The sequence below is a fragment of the Ochlerotatus camptorhynchus genome, unplaced genomic scaffold (genome assembly GCF_037179485.1).
Source record: "Ochlerotatus camptorhynchus isolate MF236.1 unplaced genomic scaffold, CSIRO-AGI_Acam_v1.1 ptg000021l, whole genome shotgun sequence".
Classification (NCBI taxonomy): domain Eukaryota; kingdom Metazoa; phylum Arthropoda; class Insecta; order Diptera; family Culicidae; genus Ochlerotatus; species Ochlerotatus camptorhynchus.
In genome coordinates this window covers 2,864,522-2,881,443 of record NW_027040513.1, presented here as the reverse complement: position 1 = coordinate 2,881,443, position 16,922 = coordinate 2,864,522, and the positions used below count along the sequence as shown (strand labels likewise).

The window sequence follows — 16,922 nt, the reverse complement described above, 5'->3', positions numbered from 1 at the left end:
TTGGTAGTCAGTGGAGGATACACCGAAGGCAACAATAGTATGCAAATCAACTGCAACATGGCAACAACGGATCGTTTGGAGGAACTACTATCCCGATTTTGGTACATAGAGGAGGTTGAGACAATCAACAACTTTTCTCCAGCAGAATCCCGCTGTAAAGCAAGGACGAAAACATAATTTCTCGTTTGGGCGAATCTATGGATATTGCATTCTGACGTTTTCAAGGACCAAGCGTAGACTACCTAAGGACGCTAACCTGCAGCAACAGTACGTTACATTTGTGCGATTTCCCTTGTGAAACGTTTATGAAACGTTGCCATTGAGACGTCCGTTTACCGGCATTGATCTGTTGCGGTTACAACGGGGGGCTGCACGCACACACGACTTGCTGACTCGTTAAGCGCCAAGTTAAGACCTGCTTACACTAGCGCTAATATATATCCCTCTATACTCACAAAAAAAAAAGAATTTTACTAGGTTTTCCTTTTCAGCCGTGAATGCACCATTGCTCTGACATCATAATCATCATTATGAAGATCAATGGGAGCGGTAGTAGGGAGCTAAGGAATCCCTCGTTCTTGGGGGTAAAATCGAAATGAATGATTTTTCAATTAATCTCATAGTTGCTCGGAGAAAAATAGACCCGATTGCATCCTGGGACTCCTGGGGCTCAATCTGGGATGGTTGCCGTATAACAAAAAGTTGGTAGACTGCGTACTAGCGAACTGAAGCCGTTGTGTCACGAGTGATTGGTGATGGAAAGTGGACGCAGGCCTTGTTTTCTCTGCTGAGATCCCTCTAGTTGGAGCAGCTAGAGTGTGTTTCGTGGTTGATGAGGATTTACGCTGCTGTGAGGAACGAAAGGCGAAAGTGCTGTGTTTAACACCGGTTGAAGATAGGGTGAGATCTTTCCTTTATTTATTTTCTTAACTTTCATTCCATTATTATATGAAACATTAAATGTTGTGGACAGGACGGTTCACCAGGACACCCGATTGAAGCGAAATGGATGGGGAGAGTGGAAATGCCAACTCCCTGTCTTTAATATTTCGTGAAAAGAAAGTGGGCTCTTCTCCCCACTCATTGGGACATCCTTCTGTTGATGGCCTGTTTTTTGACCGGTTGTATGATCCTGTTGTTGAAAGGATATTCTCATTTATTCCGTGGATGCACGTGGGCGATGTTGCTCACGGATTCAACCAAACCGTTTTTGGCCTTCATACAATGGCAGGTTGAATACAATTAGAAGCTTCGGCTTTCCTCAGCTGCTCGACGGATGAGGCCAAGAAGCTGCAGATTCAGCTAGACGAGATGACGAGCAGCGGTGGGTTTCAACTCAGAAAATGGGCATCCAGGTCTTGCACAGAATTCCCGAAGAGAATATTGCGATCCGTACATCCGAAGGCATCAATCTCGACCCAGAACCTTCCGTAAAGGCGTTAGGGCTAACATGATTTCCTAATGCCGACGTTTTCCGGTTTCAGTTTGAAATTCTGCCTATCAATCCAGACGAAGTACTCACCAAACGTCAGGTTCTCTCGATCACCGCCGCGTTGTTTGATCGATGCTACTTCCTATCACAGCTGCTAAGGTCTACATTAGACTGATAATTTTCGCTCCACAGTATTCAAAAGGTTTCAAATCGGAGTTAAACTTATTTGATACGAAACGGACTTGGCACAAACCATTTGAAGTTTGGAACCGTTTGAGCACTGTGGAGTGAAAATTTCAAATTTTGCATCAGTCTAGTCTACATGCAGCTTTTGTGGACTTTGGAGGATGAGTTGGGTGAGTGAGTCTTGGAGAAGATTTCACGTCCAACTACCGATCCTCAACGATATCCGGATAGATCGTTGTGTGATCATTCCTCAAGCCACGCAGATCGAGATTCGCTCCGAGGAGCCTCTATATTCGAGCCCAGGATCAGGATGGAAATGTCTAGATTCAGCTACTCACTTCCAAATCCAAGGCTGCTCCTCAGAAATCCCAATCAATTCCTCGATTGGAGCTTTGTGGTGCACTGTTAGCTGCACAAGTTCTCGGGAAGGTTTTACAGGCTAACAAACTAACTTTCCGCACGGCGTTTTGGGTAGATTGGCTGTGTGCTCTTCGCTGAATCTAGGCTTTTCCATCTACTTGGTCCGTATTCGTTACAAACAGAGTGGCGAAAATCCAGGCGATTACGGAAGGTTGCGAATGGGGGCACATTGCGGGTGCTGACAATTCGGTAGATTCGGCTGATTCGCCGCATCGCCATATGGTTGCGGTTGATGCGGTCACTTCGAAACTCAAGAGAAAATTGTTTGACTGAATTCCTCTCTTCAGAAGAGCTACATAAGGTGGAGTTCGTTCTCATTCGGAAGGTCCAGGAAGACGCGTTTCCAGAAGCGCTGAAAGCTGTTAGGAGGAATGAACCTGTATCCAGAAGGTCACCCTTGCGCTGGTATAGCCCATTCATTTGCGAAAAAGGTATTTTGATGATTGGTGGGCGATTAAAGAATTCCGGATCCGGAGAGTCTGACGCCTTCAAGCACCCTATGATCCTACCAGCACGTCATCGCTGTACCAAGATGATCCTTGTACAGTATCACCTTTGCTTGCTTCACGCTGGTCCGCATCTTTTATTGGGATCAATCCGTCAGCCCTACTGGCCATTAGGAGAAAGAAAAGTTGCCAGACAGGTAGTCCATCAATACCTAACGTGCTTCAGGTTTAAACCAAAGCTGGTGCAGCAATTTATGGGAGAGTTACCTGCATCGAGAGTCACAGTTTCTCGCCCTTTCTCCAAAGCTGGTGTTGACAACTTCGGGCCGGTGTATACGTCGTATTGCTGTCAACGCATACGTATTTATTTTCTATTCTACCGACAGGTTCCTGCAAGCACTCTGACGTTTCATCGCACGCATAGTAAAGTGTATCGATTTGTATTCGAACAACGGCACTAATTTCTTTGGAGTCCGAAACCAGCTGCAGGAATTGTTTGTATTATGGAAGGAGAGACAACATCTAAGATCAGGTGTCTAGATTCTGTGCTGATGAAGGGTTCGAATGGAACTTCAACCCTCCGAGCGCACCCCACTTTGGGGGACTGTGCCTAAGTAACATGACAAGCTTTATACAGGTTTCATAGCATTCTACAAGCCTAAATCATGGTCTACAGAACCCTCATAAAATCGAAGTTGTTGCTTGGGTGGGAAGCCGTGGTACGATCGGACAACACCATCTCCTACGGGTCATCGGTTATAACCCAGCCACACCGGAAGACATGAATACGCTGCTGGTTCAAGTTGAGGGTTGCTTAAATCTCAGACCTCTGACTCCTATGTCCGACGATCCAAATGATCTCGATCCGTTAACCCCAGCTCATTTCATGGTTGGAAACATCCCTACAATCGTTTCCAGAAGAAGATCTTCGAACGGTACCGACAAATCGTGTAAGGCATTGGCAGTTAGTGCAGCAGCAGTTGCAACATTTCTGGGATCGATGGAGGAAAGCGTACCAGATGCCAGATGCAAGGCAGTCGAAAGGCTGGTCATCGTGTAAGATGGCAGAGGAAATACAGTCCAACCTAACTTTCGAAGTGCATACAATACAAAATGCTTTGAAAGGACTGAAACACCAAGCATGTTGTTAGCTCTGTTAATATTTGTGTTATAATGATCGGTGAAAGTAAGCTTTGAGTCTAAGATAACTATCATAACTGACTCTATCACACGTTTCTACGTTCTGGTTTCCTAAAGTAATTGTTATATCGGCATTGGCGTAGCTAATGGGGGTTCCAAGACGAGGGTGCCCCCTCCAGAATTACGTACCCCCCAGAATTTTTAGTTTTTTTTTTACGCACCGGTATTTTGTCATCATTCAGCTTGTCAAGTTCGATGTTACTATTTAACAGCGATTAATATAATTGAACCACAAACAAAGATTTTTTAAAGTCCTTTATGGTGACTACTTTTCTTATGTTCTGGAATAGAAGAAACAATTTTGAAAAATTATAGTATATCGTATCAATATTTAATCGATAGCATAATAACAAGTCTTCAGGCTCTACAAATTGGCCATGAGCCCAGGGGTTTTTCTTCAACTTCTGGGAACTTCGTCTATTTTTAAGGACTTCTAAGAAGTTCAGGGTAAATCGTAGATATTGAAGGAACTTCATAGATTTTCAGAAAAAAAAAACTACAAGGGACAGCCCTATGGGGTCTTATATAATAAATCTAATTTGTTAACTGCAGCAGGAGCTTGTGTTTTGTGTAGGAATAGGAATTTAAGCGGAGTTCTCTCTGTTTATACTCTTTAGTATGACGCGATTGACATAGATGTCCCACAGCGACTCACGAAGAGCTACTGATTCCGATCAATAGCGGTGCGGCTTCTTCTTCCTCCTATGGATGCTTATGTGGGCTACAGTTGTGTACTGGAGAACACCACCACTCACCCGCGGTGATTGAATAAACACCGTTTGGTGAGACCGGATGGAGTTCAACTTTGAAATCTGTGCTAGGGAAATCGCTTTTCGCAGGCAATCGGTGATAATTTTAATGATCATACCAACAATTTTCAAAGGTAACATTTTTAACAAATGATTAAGTCTTTAATTTAACAGATGCGTAGAAATATTTCTGATCCATTGGTGATAAAATTATTGAAATTGGTCCAGGGGCAGCTGAGCTATTAACGTACAAAATCTTTCATAATTTTGTTACATTTTCCATTTTTGGTTTTCAAAAAGTGTACCCCCATATAGAAATCACAGACGTAGTCCTACGTCAAAATCGTAGCAACAAGGAACTTGGAAAAGTTCTGAAAACTGCGTAGAATTGGAAAATTTATTTAAGTTTTAGGAGCTTCGTAGAAGTTAAGGGAGCATTATTTTATTTCAGAGAAGCTCAATAATAATCGGGAACCTCTATATAATATAAGGGCACTTTCTTTAAGTTTCATGGACTTGGAATAGTTGTGGAAATTACGTACAAATTCAAGAAATTTCGTTACTGAAACTTCGTGGAAAATCAGCGAGAAACGTAGAAGTGCAGCCAATTTTGTAGATGTTTTGCGAATTTAGTAGAGTTTTTAGGAACTGCGTAAAACTTCATATAAGTGTAAGGAATTTTGAAAAAGATCAGGAAATTTCGTAGAAGATCTAAAAATAGTTCAATAAACTTCTAAGATCTTCAGGGATCCTCGCTTCAGTTTAGGAAGCTTCGTTGCAGTTTGTGACAGATCTTACTTCAATAAAGCTCCATGAACTTCTTGGGGGTTTTGAGAACTTCGTTAAATTTCAAGGAACTTTCCAGATGTTCAAGAATATTTGTAGATGATATTTTTATTTCCAGAAGTGCAAAGATGTTCAGAGATCTTCGTAGAGATGGAAAAAATATGGACTTTGGAATAAATGCAGAAGTTGAAGTTGGGGAAAATTTGTAAAACTTAAGGGAGTTTTGTAGATGTTCAGGATGTTCAGACAGCAGCTAGACAGCAGGAAATATTCAAAAGATCTCCAGATCGACGAGATATTAGTAAAGTTTCTTTGGATATTTTTCCAAGACTTCAGCTGGATCATTTTCTGAGGATCTACAACCAATTCAAATATTCTTTCAATACTCCAGTCAACTGTAGGTTGTTCAGGAAGTATTCAAAAGTTTACCAGCTAATTAAATTTGATGGAATCTTGAATGATGAATCTACATTTTATGGACATATATATGTATATATATATATATGGACTATATATATGTACAAATATTTGTACATTCTCTATATGGAAGACCCGTGCCTTGGTGATTTAGCTATCAGTCATTTCATAGCAAAACGATATAGCGGTTAGCAGAATTTCATTAAAATGTGTAGTTTTGTTCCTTATCGCAAAATATTTGATTCGTTTTTTTTTTCATTAGGGTGACCATTTCCATGGTCCAAGAAAATGATTTTTTTAAATTTTTTTTTCAAAATTGTTTGAACCACTGGGCCGATTTTGAAGTTAAAATATCAAATGAAAGCTAATGACTAATACTTTTTATAAAACAATATAGTGATATTAGAATATTACTATTTTGTTTTGAAAAATATTGATTTTATTTGTTTTTTTATCGTTCGATTTTTATGAAATTACTGTCTAGGAAGAATCTTACAAATTTTATCTGAGTCTTAGAATTATGAAAATTCATCGAATTTCGTTGACTTTAATTTAAATTTGCATTCGAAAAATTTATGCTAAGAAAAGATATCAATTTTTTTAGTTACAAAATCTTGAAAACAGATGGGTACGGGATCTCAAAACTATTTTTATTTTAACATTCAGAATTTTAAAAATTGTGCATGGACATATATCTTGAACATTTTCATAAGTCCTACATGAATTATATTTATTCTGTAAGTACTTTACCATGTTTCACAGTCAGAACTTTAGAAGATTAAAAAATGCAATCTTATAGAATTTAATTTTGCTTCCTATTCTGTGATTTATAATGATGAAATATTCAAAATAAAAAAAAAAAGCTAGCTACAAAATCCATGGAATTATCTGACTCTAAGAACATTCTTAAGTTTTAGATGCTTTAATTTATGAGATTCGGACGCTATGTGATTTAATTACAAAAAGCATGAAAAACCATCATTGCTTGTTCAAAATGACTAAGCTTTTAAGGCTCTCGAGGTCCCAACCTTTGTAATGAAATAAAAACACTCAAATTTATGTTTCAACCATTAAAATAAAAGTAAGCCTCAATGTCACATTATTGGTTACAGAAAAAATAAAAACCCAAAAACAAGTTACCTTGACGCAATTTGATTGAATAACATCTTTGCGAGTTTGTATTTAACCGTAGTTTAACAAAATAAAAAAATGCAACAGGCCCCCCCCCCTAGGCCCCCTCCAGATAAATTTTCAAGCTACGCTAATGAATATCGGTTGTGTTTTGGTTTCTACTAAACGTAATTGAGTTTCATTTTTTTTATATTTAATTAAAGCAGGTTTTTGTGACACCAAGTATGGCATATCTGTATTTCCTTTGTGAATGTGTTAATGTCTTCAGCAAATATTATTTCCAAATAAAAGTTTAATGTTGTAATATTTAGGATTAATAATTTAAAAATTTAAATTATGCTTTTTAAATTAAAAAATTTAACATCTACATTTTGATATTTAAAATTTAATAGTCAGCATTTAAAATTTAATACATATTAAAAAAAATTGAATTTTAACATATCCAATAAAAAATTTAAAATCAACATTTACCAATCCACATGAAACATTATGCAATGTTTGTGTTCGATTTTACTTTGAGATTTTTTTAGTGTACAACAACAGTTTGACAGCTGCGGTGCGCCCTTTGTATACAAATCATTAAAAAAAACCAATAAAATGAATGTCTTTCAATAAAAAAAAACCCAATTTTTTAATAGCATAATATTTTTTCTAAAATGTATTTTTAATTACCTTTCATTTCATTTTTTGATCATTGAAATCGGCACAGGGAAAAGTTTTGAATTTGTGAAAAAAGTCATTTTTGAAAAAAAATCGTTTTTTTTTTGGACCACCTTAACATGGAAATGGTTACCCTATTGACAAAATAAAAAAAAAATGCGAGTCTAATATTTTGCGATAAGGAGCAAAATTAATTTTTTTACGAAATTATGAGAACCACTATATCGTTGGAATATGGAATAGCTGATGTAAACATTTAATTTCCTTCGGTATTTTCATTAATTCATTGAACTCAATAGATCCTGAGCGGATTTATCTTCAGTATCAACATAAATTTAAAAAACTCAGAAGATTGAATTGTTTTTTTAGGTTCTGGAATATACATATTTAAAAATTTTTTTAGGTGAGATTCTGGACTTAAAATTAATTATACTTGGAGAAAGTTTCAAAAAAGATCACAGATCACAGATTTGAAAAAAACATCAAGATTAGAAGCCTTGCATAATTTCGAAGGTTCATGAATTTGGATGATAATTTCTAAGGAACTCATTCCAAGGGAGTTATGGGAAGAACTGTGAGGAAAACATTGAGTGCAATCTTCTTTCAAGGTAGTCCTGGTTCCTAGTTCTCTATGTGAATCCTGAATACCAAGGTAGTTCTGAATAGAATTCCAAGTAAATCCTCAATATTATAAGAAAGAAATTTCAATTCAGATTCATACGTATTTCTGAAGTTAAATCCTTAGGCATTTTGAACAGGATCCCAAGGAAATTCAAAGAAAAATGAGTTCTGATGCTAACTAGAATACTTCGGGAGGGGCGATTACAATTGAATCATAATGTGTTTTAATGAGAAATCTATGGAATTTGTTACTTCACTGCAAGCGAATGCTTAGGAAACTTTCAAAGTGAGTAGAATTCCAAGGGAAAAGGGAAAGTTCAAAGGGCAGTCTGAAATAAATTCATTGAAAGTTCTGTGAATAATTCCAAAGGATTTTTTACTGAGGACCATTTTAAGGTACTTCCGAGGAAAATTTAATGGGACTTGAATTCCCAGGATGATTCCAACGAAATTTTAAGGAACCTTTCAAGGGAATTGTAATCTTGTTCCGGTGATAATTTGTAGAGAATTTAAAGGAGAATTCCAAGGCAAAACTAAAAATACATTCCTAGAACAAAAATTCGGGAGCATGCAAAGATAATGTTGAGGAGAACTTTAATGAATATTCCGGAGAATTATCCTGGGAATTCCTATTAATAATTTGAAGAGTATTGCAGACTGAATTCAAAGAGTATTCTGCAGATTACTTTGGCGAGTATTAGGAAGCATGTTATTATAAAATATCAGAAAGAGGTCTAAGATTAACTCTGAGGGTATTCTGAGATGATTCAAGCAAATTCCTCAGAAAGTACTGAAGAAGTCCTGTGAAGAGTTCCAAGGGTATTAGGATGATTCCAACATAGATTTTTTATTTGATATATTGGGCAAAAAGAAAGAATCAAGATCCAAGATTTGAAAAAAAAAATATATTAATTAATTTTGAGAATTCATGTTTCGAAAATTTTATGATCCTGGATTAAGAAAAATCTTCAAGGCTCAGTTAGTTTATTTTAAAATATTCTGGACATGGGAAAATTCCCAAGATTATGAAACGTCTAAATAGTCTGAAAGTCCAAATATCAAAAACATAACTGTGTAAGGAAGTTCTTCAAAAGTCTGGGCTAATCCCAAGCAACACCAAAAACATCTCAATTCTTTAATTTTGTTATTTAAGTTGTCCTGAAATCCCTTAAATGGTACAGGAAATACATCTTGATACGACAAAGTTTCAACTTTGTTGCTTCATTTACTTTAGGTCACAATAATGAAACTCAACTGTTTCAATGTTCTGCTTGGATGACCTGTCAATTCATGCCTCAATTGGGAGGAGCAAACATGTTACACTCAAATTGGTATGAAGTTATATGCTACGTGATATTGTATGAAACACTTGAGCAACAAATCTAACTTGTATTGTGTTTGTTGAATGAGAGTTCCATAAAACATTATGTTTCTTAAAACTTTGGTGCAACAGAGTGTGAACTATATGTTTTTTGCACCAGTGTTTCGAAATGTTACTAAAAAGTTGACGAACCAAGATGTGTTAAAAAACCTATTTGCAATCTTGTTCCAATTAAGCGTATGAATCTGTAAGTTTTCAAACTTCGTTTTGCAACCAACTGAATCAAGTTGTCACTGTAAAGGTTTGTTGTTACCATCTAGTATCTACCATGACTCAAATATGTCTTGTCACTTTGATGTTGTAAAATATTTTTGGACATCGTTGGCAAAAACGGAGAAATCGTTATGCATAGGAAATGGAAGACCACGACGAGGATGATAGGATTACGGATGGCGGGGGACGATGGTGACTTAAGACGATGCCAACAGCGGCTGGCGTGGCCGTAGTCTCTCAACCGACCGGGTGTTCCAAAGGGCTAAATAGAACGGTGAGAAGCCTCAAGTGACGATGGATTGGTTGTTGCGTGAGCTGGGGGAAGCAAATATGTTGATACCGCCGAACGGAGATTGTTGCCGTTGAAGTTCCGTTAGAGACGGAGCTCGTATATTCCGGAACTGCTGGCGAACTGGAAACGGCACCAAAAAGCAGGTGGATTGCCAGAACTAGTGGCTCATAATATCGAAACCTGATGGCTGCTGGCGGAGGAGCTGCACCGATGTCGCTACCACTCGATGTCACATTGCTACTGACAAGTGACGTTTAAAGCACGCACATACCAACAAATTTTATGATTGTTCAAACTACGCATTTGCTACTTATTTTCAACATAACTGGAACATGGATACCATCGATAATACGTAATGGTGTTGTTTGTTGCGGTGTTGTTTTGCAGTTCAATATGAATCATTAATTTTAATATCCACTCATCTGCAACGTAAAACATACTTGTTGTAAACTTTTCATGATGTCTTGAAAAATAGCTACATTATTGTAACGTACTATTTAACATGTTTGCAACAGTTCAGTGAGCTGGATTATATCTGGATGAACCGTACACTACCGACCAAAATTATGTTGCTATAATGGAGAATGTTCACAAATATTCCAAACATTAAAAAAATTAAATCAATTCAGAATTTTACACGTGTTAATGGTTATGAGAGGGCGTTTTGATGTGTTATCGGTGCAGGACATTAAAGAACTACACTCAGGTCTTTTTTTACACGGGGGATACGGTCCATGTAAAAAAAACCGTGTAAAAAAAAACCTACGAGATTTTGATTTTTCGCATGCTTAAATGTTTTTAAAAAATCGGATTTTGATGCCATTTGTAATTAAAGCATGATATGGTCCATATAGACATATTTTAAAAATTTCTGTATTTACACCAAAAATTGTGATTTTTTTTTTAAGTATGCCATTCGATTACAAATAGCTTGAAACGGATAATGTGATTGGAATCAAGTCGATAGGTTGTATCGTTGTCGAGAAATCGTTAAAAACGTACCGTGTAAATCGTGGAAAACCGTGTAAAAAAAAAAGGTGTGAAAAAAACCGCGTAAAAAAAGACTTCAGTATTAAGTTCTTCATTTTGGTTGACTCTATTTTCTTATGGTGTAATGTTGTTCAGGTGAAGGCTTTGATTTGTATTTTGTCAAAATTTCGATAGACATCTTTGCTTTATAATTATAAGCTATTTTTTTAAAGATGAATGATGACTAGATGATTATGAAAAGAAGTCTTACGGTTTGCGTAATCGACATAATGAAATCGCTTTAATTCTTGCGCAATAAACTGGGAGTTTGAAGTATGAACTTTAAGCGTTGAAATATTGATCCCATTCACTAATTATTGGATAGTAATATTATAATCGACCAAGGGGTCAAAAAGCAAGGATTTATGTATTAACCAGAAATTGATGATACGCAACAGTTAGCTGGTATATTTATTCAGAATCCGTAACAGCTCAAGTTTTCTCATTTTTTTCTAGAGAATATTGACGGTTTTTTCAGATTTTTTCAGACATCATCGCACAAAGATGAACTCAAAATCCGCAGAAAATCAACCTTTCGCTTTTGTTGGGAGTCCATCTTTCTTCGATGAGAAATTAGAGCGTATTGTTACATGCTAATTTTCTATAAATCTTTGGAAAAAAAATGATTTTCTTGGATTATTTATTTTTTTCCAACATTTGGGATCATCCACAAATTTAGTAACGGAATGGGGGAGAGGAGGGTTGACATTTTCATACATAAAATTTAGTAGGTGAAAAACATAATTTTATCATAAGCGATTTAATGTCAAAACACCTCCAAATACATTAAATGCGCAAATGCATGTAAAAGTTTACCCAAATCGATATCTAACGATCGGCTGAAAATTTAAAGATCTTAGAAAGACTTTAGGGGGAAGGCTTGCGAACTGCAAATTTTACAGAGTCTTACAAGGACGGGAGGGGGATTGAATGATCATTCAAAAACCCTTACATATTTTGTGGATGTCTTCCTATTAGAAAAATCAAAACGCACCTGAAAAAAATCGAACCGGTAAATTTTCGTTTGATTTTCAAACCCCCAATGTCAAAAATTTACACTATTTCAGTTCATAATATTTTCAGAATCAAAACATTTTTTAAATACTGCAATGCTCATCCAAACTTGAGAAGTTTGCGATTCTATTGCAATGGAAAGATGAAAATATTTTGTTAAAAAATGACGAAATTATGAAAGTTTTAGCATTTTTCAGTAATAGACAGTGGGGGTTTGCGAGTTAAAGTCATTTATTCCAATTGGTTTACAAGCTTTTTAAATTTGTTTTTATTTTATTTATTTTTTGCTTATTGATTGATTGATTTTTAAATAACAATTAATAACATTTATTTTATCTAAACGAATATGTTTTAGTTTAAATAGATGCATAAAATGCTTCTTCAAACTAGTTTTTAATCATTTTTGCGTTCAACAAACAATTAAAATTAAATGGATCTATCGATGTGTTTTAGTTGCCCACTGATGTGACGGGGTGTGGCATCTACCAGCTTGTCAGAATAGCTTGTCAGACCAGCGCGCTACCTAGCCTTATGCCTTGTTCAGACTACAGAGTTATAACATGTTATAGCGCCTATCTTGATGGTGGTTTCTGTGTTGCAATTATTTGACAACCGTTATAACATATTATAACTCTCCAGTCTGGACAGCGTTTTAGAGAGCCAAAAAAGTGCCTGGGTACATTATTTAGAGTGACCACTGACCATCCCATTAATTATTACTTTTTATAAACATAATTTTGAATTTTAAGTACTCATCATCATGCTAATTTCATTCGGTTAGAATGAAACCAAAAATTAATCACATTCGCAAACACAACCGCACATACATATAAATATGGTTGTACTGAACATGTTGACCCGCAATGTATACAATTAGAATGCTGTTGGTACGACTGGCTGCCATATGTTATCCACCAGAAACAAACATAAAAATCTTATTTTTCAATTTATTTCTGTTTCACACCCTATTTAGATAAAAATGAGAAATACTTATTACAGCTGTAATGTTTTCCAATAGTTTGAATATAAATATTTGTTTTAGAGATCAATTTTTTATTTAGACATATTTTTAAGCTGCGAATTTGTGGCATCAATTTGTATGTTTTTGAAGCCGTATATATATAATCGAAGCAAAATTTTTTGGATCTTAAACGCGCTTTTGAAACAATTTCTAGGCCCTTATTGTTAAGATCAATCAAGCGCTTCGGAATTAAGAGTACTGCATATAAATGGTTTGAAAGCTATTTGTCTGACAGAACTCAACGGACTGTTTTTAATGATCTGTTTCCAGTCCCGTGAGGAATAACCTTGGAGTGCCCCAGGGAAGTGTATTAGGGCCCCTGTTATGTATTATGTATATTAATGACTTGCGACGTGTTTTACGATTTTGCGACATTAATCTTTTTGCAGATGATACTGTGTTATTCATTGCAGCTAAAGAATATTTGCGTTCTCTAGGTAGATGGTTGAAGTATAAGCAGCCGAAATTGAATACAAGTAAAACTAAATTTATGGTAATTTCGCGGAATCGTTTCAAAGAGAACGTCTCTGTTATAATTGATGACGAGACTATTGATCGCGTTCGGGAGATTAAATATCTGGCGTGATTATTGATGACAAACTTAAGTCTCTGTTAACTCTCACATTGACAATGTCATCAAGAAGTATAGAATTCTATGTCGACTGAAAAACGATATTACCAGTAAAATACATCTATACAATTCAATCATCTCACCTCATCTAGACTTTTGCTCTTCCATTTTATTTCTGGCCAATGCAACATAAATATCGAGATTACAGCGCTTGCAGAGTAAAATAATGCGTTTGATTTTGAGATGTAATAGATTCACTTTCTCAACTTTGATGCTAGACGCCTTACAACGGTTGTCGGTGAAGCAAAGAATTGTATATTTGACTATGGTGTTCATTTTTAAAGTAGCTGCCTCGATATTTGTGTGATCGAATGGAAAGAGGAAGTGACTTTCATAGATATAATACTAGAAACGAGGTTGAAATAAGAACACCACATTTCTTGACTTGGGCTTCACAAAAATTATTATATTTTAAATGAATAAATGTTTTCAATTCGATGCCTAGACATATCAAACGTTGAGCAACACTTACAGAATTCAAAAGACACAGCATTTCACACGTTAAATCTGTCGTTTGAACAGTTATGCAGTGATTTTTTTTTAATGAATTGACAAATTATGTATCTTGACGAAGTTATCTATAACGGATTACTTTGTATGGATAGCTGTCATCTTCCATGGTTCTGAGTGAAAAAGCAACATAACACGTTCCACAACGGTATATTTGTGTAAAACGAAAACAATCATTTCGTATTTGATACTCAAAATCATCCCCACCAAGATGATTACGAATATTGATAATGAATACTCATATTTGAATGAACAAAAACAATTTTTTGACTTCGAAACTCAGCGGTTGCCTTGATTAAGAGCATGTTATCATGTCCAAATTCAAATTCATGCAGGTAGTTGGTTTATCTTTCAAGGTTGCCTTCATTTTCAGCTTATTTGAGTGTAGAAGAAATGATTTTTATCAGCACTGCTCTCAATTAACAACGGTGGAAGTGTTCACAGAACACTAAGACGTAATAAAGCCAATTGAAGAAGATGTGGTGGATTCTAAACAAAAATGAGCCTTGTTTTTCAAAGTTAAATTATGTTAATTTTCACCAGTGCATAGACGTTAACAGGGGAAAATGTAGCATTTTTCAGTAGTTTCATTAAATTTGCAAAGATATTGGTAAAGGTATTGAATTGGATGACTTACCTTTTCCAACTGAAGCCGGCTAAATTCATCAAATAGCTGACACACTGCAGATGATTCGACAAATTCCACCTACACTGAGACCAATTCAAACACTGTATTTCAACAAAATATTGCCTCTGCTTCTGCTTATCTTCGCACACTTCAATCTGAAAATGAAGAAACAAATTATGGAAAATAAATTACTATTTGAACAATGAAACGCACTTCTCTATGGGTAATAAATCCAGACAACGGCGAAGGACCACAACCACGTCGCATTACCAGAGGCTTGGCTGGGGTGAGATAGTTTGGGCCAGTGTAGTCAGTGGTGGCATACTGTTGGAAACGTGCCCACCGCTCAATTGAATATAAATATAAACCGAACTCTCAATCCCAACACCCAACCCAGGCAGCAAGATTTATCCCAGCAGTGTGGCAGCTGAAGAAGTCAGGAAAATGCGGGTTGACGCGGATTTGGTCACGTGCGGCGATCCTGGGATGTCACACAAACACAAACGCACGCACGCTGCATCTACAAGGAAAGAGAGCAAGCAGAAATAGGTACCTTCTTCTACCACAATAATATCGAATGATTGATACTCGACGCCGACTGCGGCAAGTACGTGATCTAATAAACACCCATTTTATTAAGGTCTTTCAGCTTGGATTCGGTATTGTAGTGGATTTAACACGGTGGGGAAAAATACTGCAATCGGAAAATCGTCGCAGTGTATTTGTAGGCATAACTTTAAAACATACAATTTGGCATTCGTGAGACTTTGTCCATTCAAAAGAAGGGTCCTGCCCAAAGAAATAAACGCTCAAATTGACCCATATTTTGTATGGCAAATGTCCCTAATGTAACTAATTTCAGCAGGCTCAAATGGCGGAAAAGTCCTCTCTTTCGAAAGGAGAAGGTTTCACGAATGCCTTTTTTTATTTTAAAATAATTCTTACAAATACACCGTATCGTATCAAAATCCATCTCAAACTCCACTACTAGGTGGATACATTTCTGCTAACACCAGATGCCGGTTCTGCTTCTTATGTCTACTAGCATTCCCCCGGCAAATCAACAACCAAAACGTGACCATTCATCCCGGAAAGAAATGTTCCATCTTTATTCATCATACATGAACTTTACGAATAACCTCTTCGCTAATTAGGAATCCGGGACCGACCAGCAGAATCATTCCAGTAAATCATATTCAATTGATCTCAATTGATGAAATTGGAAGAAAGGGGTCACCGTCGTCGAATGTTTGACCTTTCCAACACGAAACAGAAGCACTTTCTAAATGAATCTCGCATTCTCACGGCACGCCGAGCTCATGCGGAAAGAATGCAACCAGAACCCGAAAGGTCGACCTTTCCCACTTGGAGACTTGGTGCTTTTGATTGTCTTAATAAACGCGACAACACCTCAATTCGCTGCCCTCCCCGCCGGCTCATACTGAACGAACCCGCACCTATAATTGATGTTCAATGACAAGAGAAAAAAAAATAACGATTGTAATCGAGTTTCGAGAATTCCTCACCCAAAAATGGGCAAACAAACAAACGTTGCATCATCACCTGCCTAGATTTTTTCGCCTGCGATGTTGAAGCCTAGGGTTAAACATAAACCCCCCCATCACCGACCGGTTGTCCAGAATTCCAGGCTAATCTGATAACCTGATAGCCCCCGGAAAAAAATGGCAGACGCACCTGCTGATAAGAGAATAGTTAGAGAGAATTTCGGTTTGCCAATCCCGTCGAACGAACGAAGCATACCGACACCGATGGTGATGATGATCGGGACGGATTTTTGACGCCAGTTCAGTGCCATCTCAGACTTGTATCGGTTGGTGACGCACTCCAATGACGCGGCGTCCATTTGACGGACCGCTGTTTATCGCGGCACAAAATTATGGGCACGATGCTGATACGCACATGATTGTTGTCTTATCGTATTGATCCAGCTAAATAGACGAGCTCGATGGAGACCGGTGGACGAATATAGATTCACATTGTTGATTTTGTGGAACGGTTTAAAAACAATGGTTCAAATCAATACAAGAATTTTAGAGAAATACGAATAAAGTGTTGGTAAGATTACGTAGACTACGTTTTTGTTAAACCTCCCAAGTAACAATTCAGGTGTTATCATAGTCTTGAAGATCACGAT

General features: G+C 36.8%; 1 protein-coding gene across 3 annotated transcripts in view; it reads right to left on the bottom strand.

Moving 5' to 3' along the window:
• Window positions 1–16,922, bottom strand: part of LOC135703785 (insulin-like receptor) — a 461,464-nt gene that overhangs the window by 401,534 nt on the left and 43,008 nt on the right. For all 3 annotated transcript variants that reach the window (XM_065225113.1, XM_065225119.1, XM_065225131.1), the window contains one exon: window positions 14,777–14,922. The gene's annotated coding sequence lies outside the window, so the exon portion shown is untranslated. The remainder of the gene's footprint in view (window positions 1–14,776; window positions 14,923–16,922) is intronic.